This window comes from Nerophis lumbriciformis, linkage group LG14, assembly GCF_033978685.3.
Source record: "Nerophis lumbriciformis linkage group LG14, RoL_Nlum_v2.1, whole genome shotgun sequence".
Lineage (NCBI taxonomy): Eukaryota > Metazoa > Chordata > Actinopteri > Syngnathiformes > Syngnathidae > Nerophis > Nerophis lumbriciformis.
The window spans coordinates 4,790,244-4,817,738 of NC_084561.2; the positions used below are offsets into that span (position 1 = coordinate 4,790,244).

At 40.6% G+C, this 27,495-nt stretch overlaps 1 long non-coding RNA gene across 2 annotated transcripts; it reads left to right on the forward strand.

Moving 5' to 3' along the window:
- The first annotated feature begins 778 nt into the window (after positions 1-778).
- LOC140679401 (uncharacterized) lies at positions 779-24,283 on the forward strand. 2 transcript variants are annotated; one of them, XR_012050824.1, is made up of 4 exons: positions 779-970; positions 16,476-16,522; positions 23,617-23,798; positions 23,853-24,283. It is a non-coding gene; the product is annotated as an uncharacterized lncRNA (long non-coding RNA). The 2 variants fall into 2 exon arrangements; XR_012050823.1 differs by having other exon boundaries at positions 23,617-24,283.
- The last annotated feature ends 3,212 nt before the right edge of the window (positions 24,284-27,495 follow it).

The following is a 27,495-nucleotide window of genomic DNA, read 5'->3' on the forward strand; positions in this document are numbered from 1 at the left end:
CTGTTTGTCCATTTACAGTAATATACACTACATTTTGAGGTGAAATTATTACAACTTACCATATATATTTTTTTACATTTGAGTATTTTAAAAAAAATCTACTAATAAAATGCATTAAAAAATAGCGTAATAATAGTATTCACTGTTAGAAGCGGCCCTCTGGGGCCAAACAAACATTATTCACCTTTAATGACTATAGTTTGATTAATTTACTCACATTCTGGCTACTTTATATTCAATTTGTCGGCACTAATTTGGAAAAACAAATACAAAAATAGGGCTTTAATGACATTTTAGGGGCTCTCTCGCCCCTTTAAAATGCCTGAGGATGGTTTGAATGCTTTATGAATCACATTATTGCTGAATCAAAGACATAAACATGTAAATATTGTGGTAATGGTAATGTTGTGTTTTGTATAGGGCCGGCCCTGGCCCAAGACTGCGCGCGCATGTTCGCAGGGAAGCCCTCGTCTATGAACGAGATCACATTGCAAACGCACACGATACTATTACGTCATCGTAATCGATAATAATCACGTTGAGGCGAGCAACGCGGCGGCGGCACGCGGTGACGTCACACGGCACCTTAATAAACACGCCACGGCGAGCAATATTTCGCGCGGGAGAAGAGAAAAAGGTGTCGTCGCTTACCTGCCCGCGGCTTCTTTGAAGAGGATGCCCAGCGCCGCAGCCTCAAAATTGGAAGGGGGAGGAGCCTGCGCGCCGAAGGGGGTGGGGTGGGGGCTATGACGTCATGACGTCGGCGCGGGGAGGAGGGAGGAGGAAGGAGGAAGGAGAAAATGGCGGTCAAGTCTTGTTTTTAAAATATCATCCACAACTTGATGTTAAAAAAACAACTTTTTTTTTTCTTTTCACTTTTGTAGCCAGTTCTTCCTGTTCTGTGTTGTTCCTGTAAATGTTCTGTGTATTATAATACCGTTTAAAAAAAAGCAGGAAGTGCTACAAGGAAGTAAGTTACCTTTTTTTTAAAGCCGTATTAAAGCATTCAGCCTGTACAAGGATAACATTATGTTTTGATCTCATGGTATGATATTATTGTGGTATTTTAACTAACTTTATTCATTAGAATCTAAAAAATATTGGATTATGATACTTGACGCCATCGTTGAAGTATTGTAACTTATCCTTTGTTAGCATGCTAACGTTAGCATGCTAACGTTTTATACTAGCATTATAGCTAACTTTATTCATTTGAATCTAAAAATATTGGATTATGTTACATGACGCTGTCACGCCAAATTTCTTCCCCCTACAAAAACCTTCCCCCCCCATTTATTTCCGGGGTCATTTCCTCTTACGCAGAGGTGGGTAGAGTAGCCAGAAATTGTACTCAAGTAAGAGTACTGTTACTTTAGAGATTTATTACTCAAGTAAAAGTAAGGAGTAGTCACCCAAATATTTACTTGAGTAAAAGTAAAAAGTATGTTGTGAAAAAACTACTCAAGTACTGAGTAACTGATGAGTAACATACACACTCATATCATATATATATATATATATATATATATATATATATATATATATATATATATATATATATATATATATATATATATATATATATATATATATATATACACACACATATATATATATATACACACATATATATATATATATATGTATGTGTGGGAAAAAAATCACAAGACTATTTCATCTCTACAGGCCTGTTTCATGAGGGGGGGTACCCTCAATCATCAGGAGATTTTAATGGGAGCATTCGCATACCATGGTTTATATAGGGCACAGAGTGGGTGGGTACAGGCTGGCCTAGGGGCGTGGTGATTGGCTCATGTGTTACCTAGGAGGTGTTTCCGTCTATGGCGGCATGTTGTTACAATTTCGCTGCGCTTGTTGAGGGATGACAGGTCTGGACGGTAAATAATAAACAGTTTCTCTTTCAAGCATAGGTTGCATCTTTTATTACCACTATTGTAAGGTGTGCTGGATGCAAGAATTTGCCATGTTATTGAATATTCAACATTATTGTCTTTGAGGTCCCAAATGTGTTTGCTGAGTTCTGTGGTATTTCGCAGGTTTTTGTTCCTGAAAGAAGCCTTGTGATTGTTCCTTCTGGTTTTGAATTCTCCCTCGGTTAATCCTACATATGTGTCGGATGTGTTAATGTCCTTGCGTATTACCTTAGATTGGTAGACAACTGATGTTTGTAAGCACCCCCCGTTGAGAGGGCAATCAGGTTTCTTTCGACAGTTACATCCTTTGTTGGTTTTGGAGTCGCTCTGTCTGGGGGTCGACGGCTCATTTGTAATTGTTTTGTTGTGGTTTGAGATGATTTGTCGTATATTGTTCATGCAGCTGTAGCTCAATTTAATGTTGTTCTTGTTGAATACTTTTCTTAGGGTGTTGTCTTTGGGAAAGTGTTTGTCAATCAGATTGAGGAATTTGTGTCCAATGTTCGTTGAGACGTTTTTGCTGTATGGGGGGTTGTACCAGATGATGTCGTTTCGTTTTCTGTTCTTTTTTGGCTGGTTTCCTGGCGTGGGTTCATAGGTGAGGGTGAAATTGTATCCGCTTTCATCAAGGGCTTTTTGGTACGGGGGGGTTGCTTGGTCAAATTCAGCTTTGCTAGATGACAGCATCGATAGCCTTTTATTGATTCCGGTAGGTATTCTTTTCGTGGTGGTGGGTGGGTGGTTGCTGTCATGGTGCACGTATTGGAGTGTTGGGTTTCGTGAATGGTGTTGGGTTTCGTGAATGGTTGGTAGCTGTTATTTCTCAGGTTGAAAGTGACGTCTAGGAAGTTGACGGTTTGCTTGTTGGCTTCAATCGTGATCCGTAGGCCATTCTCTTTGAAAATTTGGCATATGCGCTTGTTGAGGGATGACAGGTCTGGACGGTAAATAATAAACAGTTTCTCTTTCAAGCATAGGTTGCATCTTTTATTACCACTATTGTAAGGTGTGCTGGATGCAAGAATTTGCCATGTTATTGAATATTCAACATTATTGTCTTTGAGGTCCCAAATGTGTTTGCTGAGTTCTGTGGTATTTCGCAGGTTTTTGTTCCTGAAAGAAGCCTTGTGATTGTTCCATCTGGTTTTGAATTCTCCCTCGGTTAATCCTACATATGTGTCGGATGTGTTAATGTCCTTGCGTATTACCTTAGATTGGTAGACAACTGATGTTTGTAAGCACCCCCCGTTGAGAGGGCAATCAGGTTTCTTTCGACAGTTACATGCTTTGTTGGTTTTGGAGTCGCTCTGACTGGGGGTCGACGGCTCATTTGCAATTGTTTTGTTGTGGTTTGAGATGATTTGTCGTATATTGTTCATGCAGCTGTAGCTCAATTTAATGTTGTTCTTGTTGAATACTTTTCTTAGGTTGTTGTCTTTGGGAAAGTGTTTGTCAATCAGATTGAGGAATTTGTGTCCAATGTTCGTTGAGACGTTTTTGCTGTATGGGGGGTTGTACCAGATGATGTCGTTTCGTTTTCTGTTCTTTTTTGGCTGGTTTCCTGGCGTGGGTTCATAGGTGAGGGTGAAATTGTATCCGCTTTCATCAAGGGCTTTTTGGTACGGGGGGGTTGCTTGGTCAAATTCAGCTTTGCTAGATGACAGCATCGATAGCCTTTTATTGATTCCGGTAGGTATTCTTTTCGTGGTGGTGGGTGGGGGGTTGCTGTCATGGTGCACGTATTGGAGTGTTGTGTTGGGTTTCGTGAATGGTTGGTAGCTGTTATTTCTCAGGTTGAAAGTGACGTCAAGGTAGTTGACGGTTTGCTTGTTGGCTTCAATCGTGATTTTTTTTTTCTTTTTTTCCCACACATACATATATTGCGCTCTACTACGGTATCGAGCACTATTTTTTGGATAACCTTTATTAAGACATATACATATATATATATATATATATATATATATATATATATATATGCACACATATATATGTATACATTAGAGATGCGCGGATAGGCAATTATTTAATCCGCAACCGCATCAGAAAGTCGTCAACCATCCGCAATCCACCCGATCTAACATTTGATCAGAACCGCATCCGCCCGCCATCCGCCCGCACCCGCCCGTTGTTATATATCTAATATAGACGATGCAAGGCATTAGTGAGGTTATAAAGCTTTTGCCTGTTAAAGAAAGGAGACTGATCCAATGCAGCACAGACATTCGCGTGCCACGCTGTCACGACCCAGACGCACACCAGTGCGCAATCATATGGGAGCCGCGCTGAGCGCACCTCCAAGCGCGTCTCGCTGCCGGCGACGGCCGGGTATGGGCCCAACGCTCCAGCGCCATCCATTTTCAGGGCTAGTTGATTCGGCAGGTGGGTTGTTACACACTCCTTAGCGGGTTCCGACGTCCATGGCCACCGTCCTAGCTGCTGTCTATATCAACCAGGGTGAGCCCCACCCCTTTCGTGAGCGCACTGCGCGCGGAGTGACCCCTGTTATGCGCCCCCGGCAACAGGGGTGGCGGGCAGGTAAGCTGCGCGGGCGCAGCGCGCGGAGTGACCCCTGTTACGAGCCCCCGGCCACGGGGGTGGCGGGCAGGTAAGCTGCTTACCTGCTCCGCGTGACGCCGGCCGCGGCGAAGGCGGACGAGGCGGGGTGTCGGTGCGGTGGGCGCGGTGGTGACCCTGGACGTGCGTCGGGCCCTTCTCGCGGATTGCCTCAGCTACGGCTCCCGGTGGGGCCCTCTCGGGGGAAGGGGCCTCGGTCCCGGACCCCGGCGAGGCGTCGGGGGCCTTCTCCGCTCCGTAAAAGTGTCCATCTCTTTTTTTCTTTTTCTTCTGTTGTGGCATATGCAGCAGGTGCCTGCTCGTTTTTCGTATGTGGGTAACAATATTTAACTATGTATATATATTTCCCAATTGGTTTAACTGCCACCCGCCTGAATCTATTTAAAATCTAATTTATTTTTATTTCAAACGCCCGACCCGACCCGACCCGACCCGCGGATAAAATCGAATTTTTTTTTATTTCATCCGCCCGATCCGCGGATAATCCGCGGACTCCGCGGTTGTGCCCGCAAACCGCGCATCTCTAGTATACATACATTGATATATACAGTATATAATTTATATTTATTTATTTTGCCATGTTAAAGGTGTTTTAATGAATATACATGCATGTTTAACACATATAGATTACTTTCTTTCATGAAGACAAGAATATAAGTTGGTGTATTACCTGATTCTGATGACTTGCATTGATTGGAATCAGACAGTAGTGATGATAACGTCCACGTTTTCAAATGGAGGAGAAAAAAAGTTCCTCCTTTCTGTCTAATACCACATGAAAGTGGTTGGTTTTTGGCTTCTTATTTGTCCAGCTTCCATATTCGTTTTTATACACTTTACAAGAAATACATTGGCGGCAAACTCCGTCGCTTGCTAGCTTGCTAGCTTGTTTGCGCTGGCTTTCGGAGACTCTTATTTTGAAAGCGCAGGCGCGATGGAGCGGCACTTTAATTGTGAAGACAGGAACTGTGCAGTCAGTCTTTAGGCTTTTGACGGGATGTACGGTTGAAATAAAAAAGGGTCTTTTTTCCTTCACACTTTTGATTGATTGATTGAAACTTTTATTAGTAGATTGCACAGTACAGTACATATTCCGTATGATTGACCACTAAATGGTAACACCCCAATACGTTTTTCAACTTGTTTAAGTCAGGTCATGTGACCCCTGGCTCTGTTTGATTGGTCCAACGTCACCAGTGACTGCATCTGATTGGTGGAACGTAGTGAACGTCACCAGTGACTGTATTTGTTGAAACGCAGGCACTATGAAGGTCTGTCTGACAGACCAAAACAAACAAAGCGTGCATTAACAGATCGATAAAAATTAGTAGCGAGTAGCGAGCTGAATGTAGATAAAAGTAGCGGAGTAAAAGTAGCGTTTCTTCTCTATAAATATACTCAAGTAAAAGTAAAAGTATGTTGCATTAAAACTACTCTTAGAAGTACAATTTATCCCAAAAGTTACTCAAGTAGATGTAACGGAGTAAATGTAGCGTGTTACTACTCACCTCTGCTCTTACGTCATTTCCTCTTACGTCATTGACAGCGATCGATAGAATCCAAATCTCCTGAAAATGGTGGTGTCACTGAATGACATATGTCTTTATCTTTCCCAGGGGACTTATGTCAAACACCAGCAGGCTTCGAAAAATTTCAGGCGGAGTGTTAGGGCCGCTGCTGGGAACTTCTGTCAAAACCAGGGGTCGGCAACCTTTACCAGTCAAAGAGCCATTTTGACCAGATTCACAATTTATAGAAAACAATGGGAGCCGCAAATTTTTTTTGAAATTTTAAATGTAGTGACACTGCATACAAAGTTTTTATTTTGCTTTGTGCTATGTATAAACCAGGGGTCTCAGACACGCTGCCCACACCTTTATGTGGAATTTGAAAGCTGGTGCGGCACGCGGGTTTTTAAATGAATGGCTCAGCGTCATGCGTGCCTTGATGGTACAGCATATAGCGCCCACTACAGTCAGCGTGCCTGATCAGCCACACGTTGTATGGGGCTTCCGCTTGTTCAGTAGGTGACAGCAAGGCATACTTGGTCAACAACCACACACGTCACACTGACGGTGGCGGTATAAAAAAAACCCAACTTTAACACTCTTACTAATAATGCGCCACACTGTGAACCCACACCAAACAAGAATGACAAACAAATTTCGGGAGAACATCTGCACCGTAACACAACATAAACACAACAGGACAAATACCCAGAATCCCATGCAGCCCTAACTCTTCCGGGATACATTATACACCGCTACCAAACCCCGCCCACCTCAACCGGACGCACAGAGAGGGGTGATGTGTGAGGGAGCAGGGTTGGGGTGGGGGCGGGGTTTGGTGGTAGCAGGGGTGTATAATGTAGCCCGGAAGAGTCAAGGCTGCATGGGATTCTGGGTGTTTGTCCTGTTGTGTTTATGTTGTGTTAAGGTGCAGATGTTCTCCCGAAATGTGTTTGTCATTCTTGTTTGGTTTTGGTTCAAAATGTGGCGCATTATTAGTAAGAGTGTTAAAGTTGTTTTATATGACCACCGTCAGTGTAACCTGTGTGGCTGTTGACCAAGTATGCCTTGCTGTCACGTACGTGTGCAGGCAGAAGTTGTGTATTGTATAACAAGTGTTGGGCTGGCACGCTGTTAATGCAGATTGTAGAGGGCGCCAAATGTTGTACCATCATGGCACACCCTTATTATAGCCGTAAGGGTGAAAATCGGTGAATATTAATCCCGGGAGTTTTCTGCGAGAGGCACTGAAATCCGGAAGTCTCACGGGAAAATTGGGGGGTTCAGCAAGTAAGCTGCCGAGCCGCATCAGAGTGATCAAAGAGCCGCATGCAGCTCTCTGCAACATCGCGTGGACATCGGGGGCGGTACCTCTGGATTGGCAGACCGGGGTGGTGGTTCCTCTCTTTAAGAAGGGGAACCGGAGGGTGTGTTCCAACTATCGTGGGATCACACTCCTCAGCCTTCCCGGTAAGGTCTATTCAGGTGTACTGGAGAGGAGGCTACGCCGGATAGTCGAACCTCGGATTCAGGAGGAACAGTGTGGTTTTCGTCCTGGTCGTGGAACTGTGGACCAGCTCTATACTCTCGGCAGGGTCCTTGAGGGTGCATGGGAGTTTGCCCAACCAGTCTACATGTGCTTTGTGGACTTGGAGAAGGCATTCGACCGTGTACCCCGGGAAGTCCTGTGGGGAGAGCTCAGAGAGTATGGGGTAACGGACTGTCTTATTGTGGCAGTTCGCTCCCTGTATAATCAGTGTCAGAGCTTGGTCAGCATTGCCGGCAGTAAGTCGGACACGTTTCCAGTGAGGGTTGGACTCCGCCAAGGCTGCCCTTTGTCACCGATTCTGTTCATAACCTTTATGGACAGAATTTCTAGGCGCAGTCAGGGCGTTGAGGGGATCTGGTTTGGTGGCTGCAGGATTAGGTCACTGCTATTTGCAGATGATGTGGTCCTGATGGCTTCCTCCGGCCAAGATCTTCAGCTCTCACTGGATCGGTTCGCAGCCGAGTGTGAAGCGACTGGGATGAGAATCAGCACCTCCAAGTCCGAGTCCATGGTTCTCTCCCGGAAAAGGGTGGAGTGCCATCTCCGGGTTGGGGAGGAGATCTTGCCCCAAGTGGAGGAGTTCAAGTACCTCGGAGTCTTGTTCACGAGTGGGGGAAGAGTGGATCGTGAGATCGACAGGCGGATCGGTGCGGCGTCTTCAATAATGCGGACGCTGTATCGATCCGTTGTGGTGAAGAAGGAGCTGAGCCGGAAGGCAAAGCTCTCGATTTACCGGTCGATCTACGTTCCCATCCTCACCTATGGTCATGAGCTTTGGGTTATGACCGAAAGGACAAGATCACGGGTACAAGCGGCCGAAATGAGTTTCCTCCGCCGAGTGGCGGGGCTCTCCCTTAGAGATAAGGTGAGAAGCTCTGTCATTCGGGGGGAGCTCAAAGTAAAGCCGCTGCTCCTCCACATGGAGAGGAGCCAGATGAGGTGGTTCGGGCATCTGGTCAGGATGCCACCCGAACGCCTCCCTAGGGAGGTGTTTCGGGCACGTCCGACCGGTAGGAGGCCACGGGGAAGACCCAGGACACGCTGGGAAGACTATCTCTCCCGGCTGGCCTGGGAACGCCTCGGGATCCCCTGGGAGGAGCTGGATGAAGTGGCTGGGGAGAGGGAAGTCTGGGCTTCCCTGCTTAAGCTGCTGCCCCCGCGACCCGACCTCGGATAAGCGGAAGAAGATGGATGGATGGATGGAGATGACCCCCAAAACAGGACTGGTTTTGCAGGTGGAGGCCATTTCAAGTTCCTCCCTCATGATCTTTTTTAAAGGGGAACATTATCACCAGACCTATGTAAGCGTCAATATATACCTTGATGTTGCAGAAAAAAGACCATATATTTTTTTAACCGATTTCCGAACTCTAAATGGGTGAATTTTGGCGAATTAAACGCCTTTCTAATATTCGCTCTCGTTGTGACGTCACATCGGAAAGCAATCCGCCATTTTCTCAAACACCGAGTCAAATCAGCTCTGTTATTTTCCGTTTTTTTCGACTGTTTTCCGTACCTTGGAGACATCATGCCTCGTCGGTGTGTTGTCGGAGGGTGTAACAACACGAACAGGGACGGGATTCAAGTTGCACCAGTGGCCCAAAGATGCCAAAGTGGCAAGAAATTGGACGTTTGTTCCGCACACTTTACCGACGAAAGCTATGCTACGACAGAGATGGCAAGAATGTGTGGATATCCTGCGACACTCAAAGCAGATGCATTTCCAACGATAAAGTCAAAGAAATCTACCGCCAGACCCCCATTGAATCTGCTGGAGTGTGTGAGCAATTCAGGGACAAAGGACCACGCTAGCACGGCAAGCAATGGCGGTAGTTTGTTCCCGCAGACGAGCGAGCTAAACCCCCTGGATGTCTTGGCTCACACCGTCCCTTATGCCACCAAAGATGATCAAGAGAAGAATATCGACCCTAGTTTCCCTGGCCTGCTGACATCAACTCCAAAACTGGACAGATCAGCTTTCAGGAAAAGAGCGCGGATGAGGGTATGTCTACAGAATATATTAATTGATGAAATTTGGGCTGTCTGCACTCTCAAAGTGCATGTATTTCATATGCTGTAAACCTAGTTCATATTTGTTAGTTTCCTTTAATGCCAAACAAACACATACCAATCGTTGGTTAGAAGGCGATCGCCGAATTCGTCCTCGCTTTCTCCCGTGTCGCTGGCTGTCGTGTCGTTTTCGTCGGTTTCGCTTGCGTACGGTTCAAACCGATATGGCTCAATAGCTTCAGTTTCTTCTTCAATTTGGTTTTCGCTACCTGCCTCCACACTACAACCATCCGTTTCAATACATGCGTAATCTGTTGAATCGCTTAAGCCGCTGAAATCCGAGTCTGAATCCGAGCTAATGTCGCTATAGCTTGCTGTTCTTTCCGCCATGTTTGTTTGTGTTGGCTTCACTATGTGACGTCACAGGAAAATGGACGGGTGTTTATAACGATGGTTAAAATCAAGCTTTTTTTAGGGATATTGCGTGATGGGTAAAATTTTGAAAAAAAACTTCGAAAAATATAATAAGCGACTGGGAACTGATTTTTAATGGTTTTAACCATTCTGAAATTGTGATAATGTTCCCCTTTAACTGTTTTTCCACAAGTGTTGGCTTTAGCTAGAGTCATTATCACGACTGGGAGCATGAGGCCATTTCTTAACCTTCCTGAAGTTGCGCAGATTGTCCTACTCCTCCAGGATGGCACATCCATGCGTGCTGTTGCAAGAAGATTTGATGTGTCTCCCAGTAGGGATGTCCCGATCCAGGTTTTTGCACTTCCGATCCGATACCGATATTGTTTTTGCATTTCCGATCCAATACCGATACTGACCGATACCGATACTGACCGATACTGGCCTATCCGAGCATGTATTAAAGTTTAAAGTTATTTAGTTTACTTAGTTGTCAGAATCATGTTGAAAAGGGTTTTAGTACTCTTGATAACAACTAGCCAGCTGAATTAGGGGAGTTTGACTAATACACAATGGTTGGTAACAAGAAACTGACCTGTTTATTCAAGGATAAACACAAAATAGACAAAATTATACATGACAAACAGAAATGGCATCATTGAACTAGGGCTGGGCGATATGGCCTTTTTTTAATATTGCGATATTTTAAGGCCATATTGCGATACACGATATATATCTCGATATTTTGCCTTAGCCTTGAATGAACACTTGATGCATATAATCACAGCAGTATGATGATTCTATGTGTTTTGATTGATTGATTGAGACTTTTATTAGTAGGTTGCACAGTGAAGTACATATTCCGTACAATTGACCACTAAATGGTAACACCCCAATAAGTTTTTCAACTTGTTTAAGACGGGGTCCACTTAAATTGATTCATGATACAGATATATACTATCATCATAATACAGTCATCACACAAGATAATCACATTGAATTATTTACATGATTTATAATCCAGGGTGTGGAGGGGGGCGCCTGATGTAAGTGTCAAAAAGACAGCCAAAAGAGTTTGATATGAGAATAAATCTAAAGTTAAAATATAGGGTAGAAATGCACCCATTTGCAGGAAATGTAGTCTTGATTTTCAACATTTTCTTTCAAGGCTTGCATGTCTACATTAAAACATTATTCTTCATACTGCATTAATATATGCTACTTTTAAACTTTCAAGCAGAGAAGGAAATCACAACTAAAAAAATCACTAATTTTTTCATACGGTGTTGATCTGGAATTTTTTTGCCATTTTGATGGTGTGGACGTGTGGCACCGAATGGAGATAAGCGTCTCGACAGACGTCACAATATTTGATCAATGATGACGAAAACTGTTGTCTCTGTCGTGTCCATGTGTCGAAAATTGTTATGCGCTTATTTTTTTTATTTGATTTTGTGCGTGGCATTGATTTGCCGTGCGCAGAGGACGCTTGAGCAGGCGCGCACCTTAGCGGCTGCGCTAGCATCACAGCTAACGTTAGCCATGCCGCTACCTCGCTCTCTGCTGGGAGAGGACGTATACGTATGTGACGTATGACGTGACAGTATGTGACGTGTGTAAGAAGGTGCGCTCGCTGTCTGTGAGAGGGAGACACAGGAAAGAGTGAGAAGAGCCTGTCGTGTAATGCCAGCAGCTAAAAAGCAACTGCGTGAGAATTGTGGATGTGTTGAAGGTGTGCTGGAAAATGCGGAACGGAAATTACGGAGCAGCAGAAAAGTGGAATGTATTATTTAAATGGGTGCGTTGGAAAACACGGACCGGAGTTTTTTTTTTTAAACTGGATCTGGATCGGCATTTTCCCATCCCTTGCCGATACGCAATTTTTGGCAAATGTCGGCAGCCGATCCGATCCAAATATCGGATCGGGACATCCCTATCTCCCAGTACAATCTCCAGAGCATGGAGGAGATTCCAGGAGACAGGCAGTTACTCCAGGAGAGCTGGACAGGGCCGTAGACGGTCCTCATCCCATCAGCAGGACCGATATCTGCTGCTTTGTGCAAAGGAGGAACAGGTTGAATGACCTCCAGCAGGCTACTGGTGTGAATGTCTCTGCCCAAACAGTCAGAAACAGACTTCACCAGGGTGGCCTCAGGGCACGACGTCCTGTAGTGTGCCCTGTGCTCACTGCTCAGAACCGTGGAGCTCGATTGGCATTTGCCATAGAACACCAGAATTGGCAAGTCCGCCACTGGCGCCCTGTGCTTTTCACAGATGAGAGCAGGTTTACCCTGAGCACCTGTGATAGACGTGAAAGGGTCTGGAGAAGCAAAGGAGAGCGCTATGCTGCCTGCAACATCATTCAGCATGACCCGTTCGGTGGTGGGTCAGTGATGGTCTGGGGAGGCATTTCCATGGAGGGACCGACAGACCTCTACAGGCTAGAGAACGGCAGTCTGACTGTCATTCGGTATCGGGATGAAATCCTTGCACCCATGGTCAGACCCTACGCTGGTGCAGTAGGTCCTGGGTTCCTCCTGGTCCTTATGTGGCAAGAGTATGCAGACAGTATCTGGAGGATGAAGGAATTGACACAATTGAATGGCCCTCACGATCACCTGATCTAAACCCATACCTGCCAACTACTCCGGTTTTCCCGTAATTAGTACGGTTTTCATCAACCTATTCCGGGTTACGGTTGCAGTGATAAAAAATACGGTTTTTCATTAATTAAAAAAAAAATTTTTTTTTAAAGTTTTATTCACGAAATCGCGTAACAACAATGACAATCGACACTGCTTCCCGTAACTTCCTATCGAGCCATTCCGAATGCCATGCGCGAGGCTATTTATAGCACCGCTGCCAAGCACGAGGCCATTGTTTCCAAACGAGCGAACGATCATGGAATCAGCCGGAGAAAAATCGCATACGAGTTGTTGTACCGAAATCTGTTACCCATCGGAATTTGTAACTCCAGGGGGCGATGTTCCCATGACGTTTGTTTGATGGTTAAACGGCAAGCCCAAAGAGGAGGAGAAGAAGAACGCTTACGTAAATGGCGTAAACTATCCTTAATGCTGAAACGTCAGTTGTCAGAATTTCAGCATTAATAATAACAATGGACTCATACTATAATGAAAGTAAGTCATTGATTTCCAGAATATGTGTAATTTATTAATGCTGAAATTCTGACAACTGACGTTTCATTCCATGATAGCTTTTAATCCGGAAAATGTATGTGTGTGAGAGAGAATCAACAGCTGATACAATGGACTCATACTATAATGAAAGCAAGTCATTGATTTCCAGAATATGTGTAATTTATTAATGCTGAAATAATTACAACTGACGTTTCAGCATTAAGGATAGTTTACGCCATTTACGCAAGCGTTCTTCTTCTCCTCCTCTTTGGGCTTGCCGTTTAACCATCAAACAAACGCCATGGGAACATCGCCCCCTGGAGTTACAAATTCCGATGGGTAACATATTTCTGTACAACACCAGTCTTAAACCGAAAAGAAAACTGCAGTCATTCCGTGAAGAATATTCAAAAGCCTATCCGGGAATAATTATCCGTTCCAAAAAGGGTGAAAACTACGCGAATTGCACCTTGTGCAGACAAGATTTTTCGATCGGACACGGAGGAATTAGCGATGTAAAAGACCACGTTGGGACAAAAAAACACAAGTCTAATGCCGTTGCTAGCGATACAAGTGGAAAACTTTCAACGTTTTTCGTCGCCCAAACAGATTCTTTGGATGTGATAAATGCCGAAGTTTTATTTACGGAGGCAGTAATTGAGCAAACAAAAAGGTAATGACACCAATGTTATCTATTGGAATTGTTTAGTACTGTTATACTGTTAAAAGTGTTTATACTATTTATGCTTTCAAGTCCAAGTTGAAGAAATCTTGTTAAATGTTGACAGCATAACTACCAAAATACAGAAGTATGTCCTTCATATTTTTGCAGTGCTATTTCTGTTGAAAAGTTCAAATGATTACATTAGAGATGTGATGTGCCACTTTTCAAGTGTCTGATGGCTTGAATTAATTTTCATTAATTTTTCATATTTTGAATTCTTTTGAAAGGCTTACAAAAAAACTACATTTGAATTGTAATTCCATGCTATTGACAGGACTATTAATTTTAATGAAGTTAGCTTACCATGTTTACAGTATGATAATTGTGATAGAAATGTGAATTTTAGGCACAGAATATTTTTTACAATTGAACAAGGCAGTAGATTATACAAGCTTGGACAGAAAGTTAATAATGACACCAATTTTTTTTTTTATGGAATTGTTTAGTACTGTTTTACCATTTGTTTACTGTAAAAAGTGTTTATACTTTCAATTAACAAATTGAAGTCTTGTGAAAGGTTGACAGGATAACTGGCATTAACTGTCAAAATAATTTCAAACTATTGAAGTTAGCTTACAGAATAAACATGTCAATCAACCCATATGATTTTTGCTGTAAAATTTTTGTTTTGAAAAGTCACTGTGACTGATAGAAAAGTGATGGTTTTAGCAACATTTTAACCTGTCTGAATGCTATTAATCATTTTGCGTCGGGGGGCGAAGGAACCCCCCACCAGGACTTTGTCCTGGACCCTGGCTACTAGGTTTTTCTGATTTCAAAAGTTGGCAGGTATGTAAACCTGATAGAACACCTCTGGGACATAATGTTTCGGTCCATCAGACGCCGCCAGGTTGCTCCTCAGACTTTACAGGAGCTCACTGATGCCCTTAGACAGATCTGGGAGGACATCCCACAAGACACCATTCGTCATCTCATTAGGAGCATGCCGCCACGTTGTCAAGCATGCATACAAGCACCTGGGGGCCACACAAGATATTGAAAATAATTTTGAGTTGCAGAAATTGAATTTAGGCAAAATGGACGAGCCTGCCACATCATTTTTTCACTCTGATTTTTGAGGTGTCTATATACTGAGCCCTCTGTAGGCTGAAAACTTTTATTTCCATCAAAAGATGTGGCATCCTTTTGTTCCTGAGACATTAAACTGTCCATATCAGTATAGATATCAGACTTTTTTTTTTCACCATTGAAATTTGATGTGTTTTCAAAGTGTTCCTTTAATTTTTTTTAACAGTGTATTTACATTATTTACAATCCGGGGGGGTGGAATGACGAGGGTTTGGTTGATATCAGCACTTCAGTCATCAACAATTGCATCATCAGAGAATTGGACATTGAAACAGTGTAGGTCTGACTTGGTAGGATATGTGCAGCGAGCAGAGAACATAGTGAGCTCAGAAAGCATAAGAACAAGAATATACATTTGATTATTTACATTTGATTATTTACAATCCGGGGAGGTGGGATGTGGAGGGGAGGGTGTTAGTCAAGGGTTAAAGTTGCCTGGAGGTGTTCTTTTAGTGCGGTTTTGAAGGAGGATAGAGATGCACTTTCTTTTACACCTGTAGGGAGTGCATTCCATATTGATGAGTTAAGACCTTTGTTAGATCGGAATCTGGGTTTAACGTGAAAAAAAAATTCAGTGTATAAAATTTTAGTGATGTAAAAAAATTCAGTGTAAAAAAATCCAGTGCTAAAAAATTTTTGTGTATAAAAATCGAGGGTATAAAAATTAAATGTATACAAATTCAATGTAAAAAAAAATCAGTGTAAAAAAATCAGTGCTGAAAAATTCAGTGTAAAATATTCAGGGTATACAAATTAAATGAATACAAATTCGGTGTTTAAAATTTCAGTGTATAAAAATTCAGTGTAAAAAAATTTCTGGGTATAAAAATTCATAAATGTATACAAATTCAATGTAAAAAAAATCAGTGTAAAAAAATCAGTGCTGAAAAATTCAGTGTAAAATATTCAGGGTATACAAATTAAATGAATACAAATTCGGTGTTTAAAATTTCAGTTTATAAAAATTCAGTGTAAAAAAATTTCTGGGTATAAAAATTCAGTGTAAAAAAAATTCAGTGCTTAAAAAATTAGTGTATAAAAATTCAGTTTAAAAAAATTCATTACTGAAAAATTCAGGGTATAACAATTCAATGTATACAAATTCAGTGTTAGAAAAATTAGTGTATAAAATTTTAGTGTAAAAAATTCTGTGTAAAAAAAATGCAATGTATGCAAATTCAGTGTATAAAAATTCTGTGTAAAAAAAATTCAGTGCTTAAAAAATTAGTGTATAAAAATTCAGTTTAAAAAATTAATTACTAAAAAATTCAGGGTGTAACAATTCAATGTATACAAATTCAGTGTTAGAAAAACTAGTGTATAAAATTTTAGTGTAAAAAATTCTGTGTAAAAAAAAATGCAATGTATGCAAATTCTGTGTTAAAATTCAGGGCTGGAAAACATTCAGTGTATAAAAATTCAATATATAAAAAAATCAGTGTATCAAAATTCAGTGTATGAAAATGTACTGCTTTGAAAAGCCAGACCCATCCATCCATCCATCCATTTTCTACCGCTTGTCCCTTTCAGCCCCAGTTCCAGTAAATGAAGACTGTCAACGAGGTGTCAAGTTTCAAGTGAGTCAAGTGATTTTTTTAACTATAACTTTTCAAACTGAATTTTTTTTTACATTAAATATTCTAAATTCTGAATTTTTCTTACACTTAATTTTTTGTACACTGAATTTTTAAACATCATCTTTACACACACATTTTGCTAACACTTTTATTTTCAATGAAATTGTTAGTCAGTTGACAAAATGTAAACGTCACTGTCAACCATCAGCATCATTATGAGCGTAACAAGCAGGAATGTGCAGGTTCAATCGTCCACATGTAAACGTTGCAAAGGCATCATTTTTCTTTGGCACTTCTAAAAAAAAAAAAAGTGCAAACTGTCACTGATATCATTCATCAGTCTGCGGTTACGTTGATAAGATTTACAAAAAAAAAGGTGCACGCATGACGCGGCCTTTCATTCCAGTCATACTCCATCAGTAGAAAAACCAGAAGAGAAGATATGCGGCACAAATGTTTACCTTCCTATAGAGCAAACTGACAAAAATATATGCTATCTGAGTGACCTCTCTAGGACACATTATTAGGTACACATGTATCAGAAAAAAACAATCAACAAACAAAAACAAGCCTTTTTTTTAGATATATGTGTGCTAGTTCTAGCTATTAGGCTGTTCTAGTTTTTATTTGATTATTTTATTTTAATTAGGGCCCGCATGGCCCATTGTAAAAGGAATCCCAACGGGAGTCCTTTTGCAATGGGACATAAGGACCTATTGTTTTTCTAAGGTTTTATTATTATTCCGCCGCCTCTTTGAGCACTAATTTGACCCACTTAACATGCTTCAAAACTCACCATATTTGACCCACACAACAGGACCTGCGAAAATTGTCTTTTAATAAAAAAAACCGAACCCCAAAACTCAAAATTGCGCTCTAGCGCCCCCTAGAAAGAAACTTGCTTATAACTCCCAGTACGAATGTTGTAGAGACATGAAACAAAAACCTCTATGTAGGGCTCACTTAGCCCTACTTTTCATTAATTAATTTCCTCGGGCAAAAATCAACAGGAAGTTGGCAATTCCCCCTTCAAGACAAAAATGTACTAAAAACAGTCACTTTTGCCTCTTTGAGCTGTAATTTGACCCCCATATAATATAACAAAGTTATTTGACAAAAAAAAAATATTATTAAAAAAGGAAAAAAATAACTAATTGACGAATGGATCTGAGGTTGATCCATACATTTATTAGGCACCGAAAATAAAAAAAATAAAAAAGATTTATTTTTAAGAGTGGGGCCTTTTTGGAAATTTTTTTTGTTAACTATTATTTAAAATAATTAATAACAGCTTAAAATCAATAGTGTTATAAATTACAATTACTGTTAGGGCAGAGGTGTCGAAAGTGCGGCTCCGTGGGCCATTTTTTAAATGCCTGCAGAACATTTAAAAAATACTACTACTAAAAAACTTACACTCACCGGATAAATCGATCGGGAAGTTGATCGAGAGATTTAAGTGTTGAAAGTAAAAATAATATATATTGATATATGACTCATTTTTTAACAATTTTATGAGTGGGGGCCTTTTTGATACCCAGGACTTTAAGTCAGATTTTTATTTTCAACTGTCATTGTTCCAAAAATAATAATGAATCAAAATCAATGTTGTTATGAATTATTATTGACCTATTTATGATGAATTCCTTCACATCAAATGTTCCGCTTTGAACATTTTTTGGGGGGAAAATATTTCATATTTTGTAGAGACATGAAACAAAAACCTCTATGTAGGGCTCACTTAGCCTTACTTTTCATTAATTAATTTTCCTTGGGCAAAAATCAACAGCAAGTTGGCAATTCCCCCTTCAAGACAAAAATGTACTAAAAACAGTCACTTTTGCCTCTTTGAGCTGTAATTTGACCCCCTAAACATGCTTCAAAACTCACCGAACTGAACACACACATCAGGACTAGCAGAAATTGTGATCTAATAAAAAAACCTAACCCCAAATTTAAAAATTGCGCTCTAGAGCAATTTTTTAATAAAACGGAGAAAAAACTGCTCCTCGGAAGAAAAAAATGACAAAACTGCCTGTAACTCCCAGTGGGAAGGTCGGAGAGACATGAAACAAAAACCTCAATGTAGGTCTCACTTAGACCTACATTTCATAAATTGACAACCCCCAGCAAAAATCCACAGGAAGTTTGCTATTCCCCCTTCAAAACAACATTTTTGTAAAAACCGGTCACCTTCCTTCAAAATCTATCTCCTCTGAGCGCGTTTGTCGTTTAGGCTTCAAACTAACACAGGAGAGAGATTGAACCCTTGTGTATAAAAGCATAGAACAGCTTTTTAATACCTGCTCCGGTTTTGATTTTATGACCCTTCAAAGACCCGCTGCACTGATGCTGCTGCGCTGCTGTTTTTTTAAGATGGCTGCTCAAAAGCAGGAAGCACCAACATGCCCACACAATGCAGACAAGGTAGGTACACTAGACAAAAGTCTTGGGACACTTCAGACTAAAAGTAGACAAAAGTATTGGGACACTTAGGACTAGCACCTGCCAAATACGCGGGCCCGGCCAATGCTGCTTGCAGCTTTAATTTTATTTAATTTCACCTGGATCGCACCTGGATAAAACCTGGATCACACCTGGGTCACACTTGGATCACACCTGGATCACACCTGGATCCCACCTGGATCCCACCTGGGTCACACCTGGATCACACCTGGGTCACACCTGGATCACACCTGGGTCGCACCTAGATCACACCTGGATTATACCTGGGTCACACCCGGATCACACCTGGATGACACCTGGATCACACCTGGATCATATCTGGGTCACACCTGGATCACACCTGGTTCACACCTGGGTCACACCTGGATCACACCTGGGTCACACCTGGGTCACACTTAGATCACACCTGGATCACACCTGGGTCACACCTGGGTCACACCTGGATCACACCTGGGTCACACCTGGGTCACACCTAGATCACACCTGGATCACACCTGGGTCACACCTGGATCACACCTGGATCACACCTGGATCACACCTGGGTCACACCTGGATCACACCTGGGTCACACCTAGATCACACCTGGATCACACCTGGGTCACACCTGGGTGACACCTGGATCACACCTGGATCATATCTGGGTCAAACCTGGATCACACCTGGTTCACACCTGGGTCACACCTGGATCACACCTGGGTCACACCTGCGTCACACCTAGATCACACCTGGATCACACCTGGGTCACACCTGGATCACACCTGGATCACACCTGGATCATACCTGGATCACACCTGGGTCACACCTGGGTCACACCTGGATCACACCTGGGTCACACCTGGGTGACACCTGGATCACACCTGGATCATATCTGGGTCAAACCTGGATCACACCTGGTTCACACCTGGGTCACACCTGGATCACACCTGGGTCACACCTGGGTCACACTTAGATCACACCTGGATCACACCTGGGTCACACCTGGATCACACCTGGGTCACACCTGGGTCACACCTAGATCACACCTGGATCACACCTGGGTCACACCTGGATCACACCTGGATCACACCTGGATCATACCTGGGTCACACCTGGGTCACACCTGGATCACACCTGGGTCACACCTAGATCACACCTGGATCACACCTGGGTCACACCTGGATCACACCTGGATCACACCTGGGTCACACCTGGGTGACACCTGGATCACACCTGGATCATATCTGGGTCAAACCTGGATCACACCTGGTTCACACCTGGGTCACACCTGGATCACACCTGGGTCACACCTGCGTCACACCTAGATCACACCTGGATCACACCTGGGTCACACCTGGATCACACCTGGATCACACCTGGATCATACCTGGATCACACCTGGGTCACACCTGGGTCACACCTGGATCACACCTGGGTCACACCTGGGTGACACCTGGATCACACCTGGATCATATCTGGGTCAAACCTGGATCACACCTGGTTCACACCTGGGTCACACCTGGATCACACCTGGGTCACACCTGGGTCACACTTAGATCACACCTGGATCACACCTGGGTCACACCTGGATCACACCTGGGTCACACCTGGGTCACACTTAGATCACACCTGGATCACACCTGGGTCACACCTGGATCACACCTGGGTCACACCTGGGTCACACCTAGATCACACCTGGATCACACCTGGGTCACACCTGGATCACACCTGGATCACACCTGGATCATACCTGGATCACACCTGGGTCACACCTGGGTCACACCTGGATCACACCTGGGTCACACCTAGATCACACCTGGATCACACCTGGGTCACACCTGGATCACACCTGGGTCACACCTAGATCACACCTGGATTATACCTGGATCACACCTGGATGACACCTGGGTCACACCTGGATCACACCTGGTTCACACCTGGATCATACCTGGGTCACACCTGGATAGCTTGCTACAAGCGGTCATTAAAAAAACATGTGTTATGCTAATAAGAGCAGAGAAGGAATGTGGGCTGTCTGGAATCCTTCATTCAGGCTGGCACGTATTACTTAGTACACGTATCACACAGTACATGTATCACACAGTACATGTATCACACAGTACACGTATCACACAGTACATGTATCACACAGTACATGTATCACACAGTACATGTATCACACAGTACATGTATCACACAGTACACGTATCACACAGTACATGTATCACACAGTACATGTATCACACAGTACATGTATCACACAGTACACGTATCACACAGTACATGTATCACACAGTACACGTATCACACAGTACATGTATCAGACAGTACACGTTCAAGAGTTGGCCGCTAAGTTGCCAGCTCTGGCTTTTAGCACAGTGGTCAGCACACCCGTCTCTCACACCAGCGACCAGCGTTCACGTCCCCGTACAGAATGCGGTAAAAAGGTGACCTAGCTGGGTTACATAGGGTTATGTATTCATGGGCTGTGATGAGGTGGCGACTTGTCCAGGGTGTACCCCGCCTACCGCCCGAATGCAGCTGAGATAGGCTCCAGTGACCCCAAAAGGGACAAGCGGTAGCAAAATGGATGGATGGATATATATATACAGGTAAAAGCCAGTAAATTAGAATATTTTGAAAAACTTGATTTATTTCAGTAATTGCATTCAAAAGGTGTAACTTGTACATTATATTTATTCATTGCACACAGACTGATGCATTCAAATGTTTATTTCATTTAATTTTGATGATTTGAAGTGGCAACAAATGAAAATCCAAAATTCCGTGTGTCACAAAATTAGAATATTACTTAAGGCTAATACAAAAAAGGGATTTTTAGAAATGTTGGCCAACTGAAAAGTATGAAAATGAAAAATATGAGCATGTACAATACTCAATACTTGGTTGGAGCTCCTTTTGCCTCAATTACTGCGTTAATGCGGCGTGGCATGGAGTCGATGAGTTTCTGGCACTGCTCAGGTGTTATGAGAGCCCAGGTTGCTCTGATAGTGGCCTTCAACTCTTCTGCGTTTTTGGGTCTGGCATTCTGCATCTTCCTTTTCACAATACCCCACAGATTTTCTATAGGGCTAAGGTCAGGGGAGTTGGCGGGCCAATTTAGAACAGAAATACCATGGTCCGTAAACCAGGCACGGGTAGATTTTGCGCTGTGTGCAGGCGCCAAGTCCTGTTGGAACTTGAAATCTCCATCTCCATAGAGCAGGTCAGCAGCAGGAAGCATGAAGTGCTCTAAAACTTGCTGGTAGACGGCTGCGTTGACCCTGGATCTCAGGAAACAGAGTGGACCGACACCAGCAGATGACATGGCACCCCAAACCATCACCCAACCATGCAAATTTTGCATTTCCTTTGGAAATCGAGGTCCCAGAGTCTGGAGGAAGACAGGAGAGGCACAGGATCCACGTTGCCTGAAGTCTAGTGTAAAGTTTCCACCATCAGTGATGGTTTGGGGTGCCATGTCATCTGCTGGTGTCGGTCCACTCTGTTTCCTGAGATCCAGGGTCAACGCAGCCGTCTACCAGCAAGTTTTAGAGCACTTCATGCTTCCTGCTGCTGACCTGCTCTATGGAGATGGAGATTTCAAGTTCCAACAGGCCTTGGCGCCTGCACACAGCGCAAAATCTACCCGTGCCTGGTTTACGGACCATGGTATTTCTGTTCTAAATTGGCCCGCCAACTCCCCTGACCTTAGCCCCATAGAAAATCTGTGGGGTATTGTGAAAAGGAAGATGCAGAATGCCAGACCCAAAAACGCAGAAGAGTTGAAGGCCACTATCAGAGCAACCTGGGCTCTCATAACACCTGAGCAGTGCCAGAAACTCATCGACTCCATGCCACGCCGCATTAACGCAGTAATTGAGGCAAAAGGGGCTCCAACCAAGTATTGAGTATTGTACATGCTCATATTTTTCATTTTCATACTTTTCAGTTGGCCAACATTTCTAAAAATCCCTTTTTTGTCTTAGCCTTAAGTAATATTCTAATTTTGTGACACACGGAATTTTGGATTTTCATTTGTTGCCACTTCAAATCATCAAAATTAAATGAAATAAACATTTGAATGCATCAGTCTGTGTGCAATGAATAAATATAATGTACAAGTTACACCTTTTGAATGCAATTACTGAAATAAATCAAGTTTTTCAAAATATTCTAATTTACTGGCTTTTACCTGTATATATGCATGTATATCCAGTATATGCGTGCATGCTTTGGAGCCATTGCCTAGAAAGAAACTAATGTTTGCCTAGCTGCCCTAAAATATGAGCCTTCCTTTAATGCAACACTTGCCTTGACCTTAAAAAGTAAAAAATTGGAGTCCTGAGCGTCCCTCGCATTAAACCGATGAGAACTTCCCTGATGCTCATATTTTCTGACGTGCTCTTCCTTTCTGAACCTCAGTTCAAGCATTTCAAGTAATCACTTTGTCTTGTCGATGGCTTCCAGACCCACCAATCAGATTTGTTCATGTGAAATAACTTATTCGTAGTAGTTATTATTCAATGGAAGGATCACTTTTATTGGAACTCAATCCAGATGGTAACCTTCTCCTAGCATTTCATGTCCTTGGTCTGACTTTCTCATTAGAATTTCTATGTTTCTGGAACACTATTTTTTTTTTTTTTTAGTCTTCCCGCTGCTGCCAAAACGTCGCCTCGACCCTCCCCCCTTCTTCATTCCTCCGCACGGCCAGCTCCGGTGTTGTCCCTCCTTCTTTTTATCTGTTGTCCTTGGCGCGGAGTCCCTCAACCGTCCGCCTCGACGCTCCAAAGACAACACGGTCCGAGATCGGGCTTTGCAGAAGTGTTAGGTGAGCTTGACGTCTCCCCTCCTCGAGCACTTTTGACCTCTGCTTAAACTGCAGTTCGTCATTGCGGCCAGCAGAGGGCGCCAGATGTTGCTGGAAAGCGTGACGGGGATTGCAGTAGTGGACTGAATTCCACTCGCATGTCATCACGAGTGTGGAGGAAAGAGCCAAAATGTGTTCCTGATTCCCCACGGCTCACTTTCGCTCGACGTGGGATTCCTGGAACACCCGTTTATAATACTGTATTCTGAAAATATGCAATAGTTCTTTCACTCTGTCTTAGGCGAGCCAAGGGAATAGTCATTGTTGGAGCAGAAGTGGCCCTTTTGGAAACATTTTTTGTTAACTATCATTCAAAATAATAATAACAGTGTTATAAATTACAATTACTGTTAAAGCTGTCATTGTTTAAAAAATAATAAGGAATCAAAATGTATGTTTTTTATGAATTGTTGACCTGTTCAAGGCTCCAATTGCTTTTTTTTTATTTTGGGGAAAATATTGCATATTTAGTGTGTTTGCCATATAATATAACTAAGTTATTTGACAAAGAAAAAATATTATTAAAAAAGGAAAAAAAAAAACTAATTGACGGATGGATCTGAGGTTGATCCATACATTTTATTAGGCACCGAAAAAAAAAAAAAATAAAACGATTTATTTTTAAGAGTGGGGCTTTTTTGGAATTTTTTTTTGTTAACCATTATTTAAAATAATTAATAACAGCTTAAAATCAATAGTGTTATAAATTACAATTACTGTTAAAGCTGTCATTGTTTAAAAAATAATAAGGAATCAAAATGTATGTTTTTTTTATGAATTATTGACCTGTTCAAGGCTCCAATTGCTTTTTATTTTTATTTTGGGGAAAATATTGCATATTTAGTGTGTTTGCCATATAATATAACAAAGTTATTTGACAAAAAAAAAATATTATTAAAAAAGGAAAAAAATAACTAGTTGACGGATGGATCTGAGGTTGATCCATACATTTATTAGGCACCGAAAATTAAAAAAAATAAAACGATTTATTTTTAAGAGTGGGACCTTTTTGGAAAAATTTTTTGTTAACCATTATTTAAAATAATTAATAACAGCTTAAAATCAATAGTGTTATAAATTACAATTACTGTTAAAGCTGTCATTGTTTAAAAAATAATAAGGAATCAAAATGTATGTTTTTTTTAGGAATTATTGACCTGTTCAAGGCTCCAATTGCTTTTTTTTTATTTGGGGGAAAATATTGCATATTTAGTGTGTTTGCCATATAATATAACAAAGTTATTTGACAAAAAAAAAATATTATTAAAAAAGGAAAAAAAAAAAACTAATTGACGGATGGATCTGAGGTTGATCCATACATTTATTAGGCACCGAAAATAAAAAAAAATAAAACGATTTATCTTTAAGAGTGGGGCCTTTTTGGAAATTTTTTTTGTTAACCATTATTTAAAATAATTAATAACAGCTTAAAATCAATAGTGTTATAAATTACAATTACTGTTAAAGCTGTCATTGTTTAAAAAATAATAAGGAATCAAAATGTATGTTTTTTATGAATTATTGACCTGTTCAAGGCTCCAATTGCTTTTTTTTAATTTTGGGGATAATATTGCATATTTAGTGTGTTTGCCATATAATATAACAAAGTTATTTGACAAAAAAAAAAATATTATTAAAAAAGGAAAAAAATAACTAATTGACGGATGGATCTGAGGTTGATCCATACATTTATTAGGCACCGAAAATAAAAAAAAATAAAACGATTTATTTTTAAGAGTGGGGCCTTTTTGGAAAAATTTTTTGTTAACCATTATTTAAAATAATTAATAACAGCTTAAAATCAACAGTGTTATAAATTACAATTACTGTTAAAGCTGTCATTGTTTAAAAAATAATCAGGGATCAAAATGTATGTTTTTTATGAATTATTGACCTGTTCAAGGCTCCAATTGCTTTTTTTTTATTTTGGGGAAAATATTGCATATTTAGTGTGTTTGCCATATAATATAACAAAGTTATTTGCCAAAAAAAAAATATTATTAAAAAAGGAAAAAAATAACTAATTGACGGATGGATCTGAGGTTGATCCATACATTTATTAGGCACCGAAAAAAAATAAAAAATAAAAAAAATAAAACGATTTATTTTTAAGAGTGGGGCCTTTTTGGAAAAATTTTTTGTTAACCATTATTTAAAATAATTAATAACAGCTTAAAATCAATAGTGTTATAAATTACAATTACTGTTAAAGCTGTCATTGTTTAAAAAATAATAAGGAATCAAAATGTATGTTTTTTATGAATTATTGACCTGTTCAAGGCTCCAATTGCTTTTTTTTTATTTTGGGGAAAATATTGCATATTTAGTGTGTTTGCCATATAATATAACAAAGTTATTTGACAAAAAAAAAATCTTATTAAAAAAGGAAAAAAATAACTACCGGTAATTGACGGATGGATCTGAGGTTGATCCATACATTTATTAGGCACCGAAAATAAAAATAAAATAAAACGATTTATTTTTAAGAGTGGGGCCTTTTTGGAAAAAATGTTTATGAACTATTATTTAAAATAATTGATAACAGCTTAAAATCAATAGTGTTATAAATTACAATTACTGTTAAAGCTGTCATTGTTTAAAAAATAATAAGGAATCAAAATGTATGTTTTTTATGAATTATTGACCTGTTCAAGGCTCCAATTGCTTTGTTTTTATTTTGGGGAAAATATTGCATATTTAGTGTGTTTGCCATATAATATAACAAAGTTATTTGACAAAAAAAAAAAATTATTAAAAAAGGAAAAAAATAACTAATTGACGGATGGATCTGAGGTTGATCCATACATATATTAGGCACCGAAAATTAAAAAAAATAAAAAGATTTATTTTTAAGAGTGGGGCCTTTTTGGAAAAATTTTTTGTTAACTATTATTTAAAATAATTAATAACAGCTTAAAATCAATAGTGTTATAAATTACAATTACTGTTAAAGCTGTCATTGTTTAAAAAATAATAAGGAATCAAAATGTATGTTTTTTATGAATTATTGACCTGTTCAAGGCTCCAATTGCTTTTTTTTTATTTTGGGGAAAATATTGCATATTTAGTGTGTTTGCCATATAATATAACAAAGTTATTTGACAAAAAAAAAATATTATTAAAAAAGGAAAAAAAAAAAAACTAATTGACGGATGGATCTGAGGTTGATCCATACATTTATTAGGCACCGAAAATAAAAAAAATAAAAATATTTATTTTTAAGAGTAGGGCCTTTTTGGATTTTTTTTTTGTTAACTATTATTTAAAATAATTAATAACAGCTTAAAATCAAAAGTGTTATAAATTACAATTACTGTTAAAGCTGTCATTGTTTAAAAAATAATAAGGAATCAAAATGTATGTTTTTTATGAATTATTGACCTGTTCAAGGCTCCAATTGCTTTTTTTTTTATTTTGGGGAAAATATTGCATATTTAGTGTGTTTGCCATATAATATAACAAAGTTATTTGACAAAAAAAAAAAAATTATTAAAAAAGGAAAAAAAATAACTAACTGACGGATGGATCTGAGGTTGATCCATTCATTTATTAGGCACCGAAAATAAAATAAAAATAAAAATATTTATTTTTAAGAGTGGGGCATTTTTGGATTTTTTTTTTGTTAACCATTATTTAAAATAATTAATAACAGCTTAAA